We start from the raw sequence: 5,854 nt of genomic DNA on the forward strand, positions 1-5,854 counted from the left end.
TATATATGATTATTGACAGTTGCCAATATTACAATTTTATTAGGATGCTCTTTGTATTTATGAGGCTATAGTTGGTCTGGTTGTTCAGATGCAAAAGAAGCCTCCTTATGAGTATCACTAACACGTGACATCATCTGCCTGTAAAAGTGATGAGCCCACAATAAAAAAAGAAAGGAAAGCAAATAGAATAGTGTGTTTCCGAGTATATTTCTCAATGTATTGCTCTACCTGGTGCTTTTAGTTTGTTGACATGTTGTAGTTTTAATTTCATAGCATAGTGTACTGCAGCAAAATGAATTCAGTTGAAGTAATATAAGCTGTGGATTCCACTTTTGCTCTACAAATATAGGCATTAGATAATGATGCAGCCGGTAATGTGATGAGTTTCAGGGAAGACCTCATAACACACAGATCATTGTCTTCTATTGTCTGCATAGAACAACTCAGATGGAGCTGCCTATAAAAACAAACCACTATTTAAACCGAATGCCCACAAGTGATTCAGGCTTTATATTATCAAAATAACAGATTAATAAGCAGGTGTGTTTATTATTTTCAAAACAACATGTATATGCCATGAACAATAAAAGAGAAAATCCATTGCGTATATTGTTAGCAGTGAACAAAGGCTCTGCTTTGAAAAAGACAGCGATTCATTGTATAAACATGCTCATCCAGTTGTAGACATCTCCTGTGCTTCAAGTTCCCTCTGCATTAATGACATATACATACGAAAGGTTCCCATCAATTTATTGCACCAGTATTTAAAACCAAATGAAGCTCGCTAGCTGTTAGCCTTCATTAGTGACAATTGCCTTCAATGTGACTGGTTGGCAATGTTCACAAGTGATGCAAAAGATACAGCCCCATCTTGTGCTGTTTGTGTAGCATTTTGATCCAGCAAAAGTTTCAGGACTGCCTTCAAAACTCTTGTGTCGTGTGAAAAACCATGATCCAAAACTAGGTGTAAAATCTACCTGTCTATATTCAATGTCTGTTAAAGTGTTAAAGTAAAAAATAATTATATATATATATTAGGGTTGCACAGATACCAAGTACAGTACTCGGTACAAGTACGAGTACATGTACCGATACTTTTGAGCTTCAAGACTACACTAGAGAAAAATTAAAAAATTAGGAGGCCGCTGTAATTTGTAAGGAGCACACGGAGCTCCAGGGATTTGTACATCTCTGTTTTAATGTAGGATTTTGTTTTAGCATGTTGATGCTGTTTTTTAAATCCTTGATTCCTGCGCCTTATTATATGATCATATGCATACAATTAATTTTGTAGAATCAGATGCGAAAGTGAAAGAAGCGCTCTTTCGGTCTGAAAAGAATCAGATTAAGAGAAAAGTCTTAAGCTGCCCATACGCCTTACAACCATCACACGACTTTCGTTGTGCTATGGTTGTAAGGTAATTAAAATCTCGTACGATCTTCCCATCCTGGACAGGCAGATCGTACTTGCGATCATCGCAAGCCCTCCCCGCTGAGCGGAGGGCTTCCGATGATTCCAATGCTGAGCAGGCTTGCGCACACCGGCCCGTTCGGCATTAGTCTTCCGTGCACGACACTAACCCGCCAAAAATCTTACGATTTTCAGCAGGTTTTCAAGCGTGCTCAGAAGACATAAGATGTGAGACCGTACAGTAGAACGGTCGCACGCCTTCCATACACCTGCCAATTATCGTGCGATCACGGGATCACCCGCAATTATCGTACGATAATCGGCAGGTGTATGGGCACCTTTAGAAGGATATTTCGAACTGCTGTAGAGTACAGTGCTGTCATATTCAGAAAAGGTGAAAATCGTAAATTTTATTGACAATAGATCTGCCAAATATAGATTCGAATCTGGAAAGGGTCAACACACAACACCAGCATCAGAGAAGCATTTCTACATTGCAAGATACCAAAGCTAATGAAAATTCATGAATAGTCTAAGCAAGCTCAATCAAACCTGATCTGTATTCTATAGCATGGGGGTCATTTCAAAAACTCGCAAAGAAAAAGAGATTTTGCTCAAAGCAATGATTGTTAATGTTCTAACTAAAAACCAGAGGATGACATTTTACTTCATGGAGGCTCCATGACTCATCAAATGATTTACTCCCAACATTTCAGTTCACTGTTGGTATCAGCTGTTGGCACATTTCTGCACAAATGATGTGGACTGCAATATCAGAAATTTAAGTAGTCCTTTTGTCTGAAAGAAGGGTTTTGGCAGTTTACCAGTTATTCAAGGATTGGGCTAAAAAAACCTTCATGGGAGTCAAGAAACACAGGTTAAGTTCGTGACCAGAAGCGGGATTAAAATGCCTTGCAGAAAAAATGTAAAATATGTAACCAGTTTAAGATTGATCACCACCTTCAAGTAAAAATCTAAATATCAACTTGAATGCCAAGAGATGACAAAGCCGGTGAACTTTGTCACATATTTCCAGTAAATATGTTTTCTTGGTTTTAGAAGATTTCTAGAATGTTTTCTAAATGCCATACTCTCAATCAAAGCCTTTTTCCACTTCCTTGTTTGGTACACCATCAATATTAGTAATATTCTTGTGCCACATATCCACTTTAGGCCTTAACTGCAGTATGTTCACAATGTATTGGGTTACAACTTTAGTAGGCTCAATCTTTGTGAGTTGTGGGTTCTCGGTATTCACAATAATGTGACCAGTACATAGCTTGTCACAGAACAAATGTCCAATTACTAAGCAATATATGTCAGGTAAGAATTCAATTAGACAACATCTGGGTTTAGTCATCAGTGATTAAACTCATCTACATATCTATACCCACGTCTCCAACAGGTCATACTGGATTTTCAAGTACAACCTCATATTCCTATAGCGTGAATGAACTAAACAAACACCCTTGTCTTCACTGGTTTAAAGTCATGGAGACAGGTTATTCAAACACGACGATGCAGCCCTATACATGGAGAGTTATTTAGAAAGGTTCTTCAGGAAGCTGGTTATAAACTCTGCTCACATGTACACAACAATGTCTTATTCCAATCAACAGGTGTTCCTTATGTATGTGTTCCGTCACATCACTCTTCTCCCTTCACTTCGCTCTCTGTCTAGACACTCAATACTTGTTAAGCCACTGCATTTCCAATGATGGTCAGCAGCAAAACACTTGAAGAACTCTAAGTAATTTATTAAGAAATATTAAGGAAATTAAGACATTTAGCTCTCCAAGCTCTCCCTTGTCCCTGACGAGGGAGGATGGAGCCGGCTTCCCGGCCAATCAGGAAGCTGGGCAGCATGTATTGACTCGTACGAGTACTCACCCAAATACTCGGTATCAGCACCGATACTAGTATCGGTAACAGTGCATCCCAAACCAGTATGACACAAACATAGTTAAATTGCTAGAACTAAATTACCCACATACACTAATAAACTCTTAGATCAGGGGTAGCCAACCTCAGCACTACAGCTGTGGTCAAACTACAAAACCCATCATGCCTTGGCCACACCTGAGTCCTGCAATGCCTCCTGGTACTTGAAGTTCCACAACAGCTGGAGTGCAGAGGTTGCATACCCATGTCTAAGATAAAGGCCGGTGAGAATGACATTTTTTCCAGAATTGTCAATGCAGGTCCATGTACAAGTCTTATTATCACACAGGATATTTATAGCACAGACAGTTTGAGTAGCGCTTTACAATATAAGAGATAGAAGAGTTACTATACAATCCATTACAGGGTGGTTAGGAACTTAGGAGGGCCCTGGCTGTCACTTATTTGGGGTTTACTGTTCCTTTAAACCATTTTGATCTGCGATGCACTTGCAGAGAATGGAATGCAGGCTAGTCATGGAGGAAATGCCTTTGTGATAAGCTCTAAATAATGTTTCAAATAAAAGTAGATACGTGAGATTACACATGGATGAGGTAGAAAAGCAAACAGCGGAAATATTTCTCATAAAATGCCACTCAGTAAAGTAAGAATTAATAACACAACGTTGCCGCGGCGCCCTGTGATTTTATTTAACATGCATTCTAAAGACTCCTGTAGTATGTCACAAGTGAGTGACACAAGGCCGAGTAACTCCTAGTATCAGAGCAATGGTGAGGAGGACACACAACTGGGCCACTCTCCAAGATAAGTCACCAGCACTCAGTGCTTCAACATTCAAATATAGTTTGGTTTATTGCAAATTACATCACATAGGTCAATCAGCCAACATTTTGGGGCAACGCAGGGTCTCTTCCTCAAGGTGTCACTGTATTGCCTCGAGGATGGGAACCTGTGCGGCAGCGAAACGTCGGCTTATTGGCCTATGTGACATTATTTGCAATAAAACAAACGTTATTTGAATGTTGAATTCCTGAGTGCTGGTGACTTATCTTCAAATATCTGGCACCATCCGTTGTCCGGTCACTACGCGCACCATCTCTGTTACTATTGGTCACAATGCTGCATGGTGTACAGCTGGCATCTACTTGGATGTATGGGCCACTACTCAGGCACTCCGATATGCAAGGCATATTCACATAATTTGGCTCTGCACTTTGTGCTGTGAATGCACAAATGGCCCAAAATGTAAAGCACTAAAATGACCACCATGTCAATTATTTATTTATATCATTATTTATCGGTCATGAAGGGAATGTGATCAAGTCATGATACTCAGCTGTCAATATTTTAATATTCCACCATACATGACCAAGCTTGTCTATGTAGAGTAGATTGCATAGCTCTGCATCACCATTAGCCTCTGAGACAGGACTACGCAACCTCAGCCCTCCAGCTGTTGTGGAACCACAAGTCCCGCCAGGCACGGCAAGACTGACAGACACAGGCATGACTTCCAGGGGCAGATGGATTATGGGAGGGGAGGTTGCCTGCCCCTGGTCTAAGAGTTCAGCGGGAGTGCCTACCCCTCTTCTGTGTGTTTTTACTCTATACCAAGTGAAGTGCATGAACAAGAGTTACACTTTTCTTAATAGTTGGGGTACTTAAATGCATTTATAAGATTTAACTCTTGTGTTTAGTGTCACTTTAAGATGTCAAAGTAGTGCTAAAGCCTCTCCATTTTACATAAAAAATACCTCCCACTTGACAAACTACTCACTGGACAAGCACTGATTATTAAAAACAATTGCCCTAATTGCTCATATTTATTTCATTCCAGCTTTCTCTGTGCATGCTCTGATTGTAAACAAGGGTCTTCTGATAGATCGCTTCAGGACTACATATCTCATCATCCACAGCACTGGATGATGAGATATGTAGCGCCTGTCATGACATCATTCTTCCTATTTATCTGGACTATTTATCTGGACTGCCTGTCAGTGACCAGTGCAGGAAGCAGGTGCATGTGATTTGTGAGCGTTCTTAGCTCCACTGACACCCCATAGCACCTTGGAAGCCAACAAGACACCCTTCACAATGAATCTAAAGGTGAGCAATCAGGAGAAAAGGGAGGAATGAAAAACATAAACTGCAGAAAATGCTAAAGACTATGTACGTCCTACACTATGCATCTGAATTAGAAAAGAAATGGGTTTAATATCACTTTAAAGCTAATATAGTGTAATCCTGGGAATGGGCATCTCAGTTTGCAGGAAGACCATATAATAGCAACACCCTTGTGTGTTCATCAGGGGTGCCGTCATAGTTCACAAAAAGGGTGGGGGGTGCTGATGTGAAGGAGAAAACTCCGTGGGGAGAATTTATCCAAACTGGAGCAGACAGAATGTGGAGCAGTTGCACATAGTAACCAAGCAGCATCTCTCTTCAGTTTGTTCAGCTAAGCTTTGAAAAAAAAAGAGAGAAGCTGATTGGTTACTATGGGCAACAGCTCCAGATTCTGCCTGCTCCGGTTCTGATAAATCC

This window comes from Nanorana parkeri, unplaced genomic scaffold, assembly GCF_000935625.1.
Source record: "Nanorana parkeri isolate BGI_ZX_2015 unplaced genomic scaffold, ASM93562v1 scaffold128, whole genome shotgun sequence".
Lineage (NCBI taxonomy): Eukaryota > Metazoa > Chordata > Amphibia > Anura > Dicroglossidae > Nanorana > Nanorana parkeri.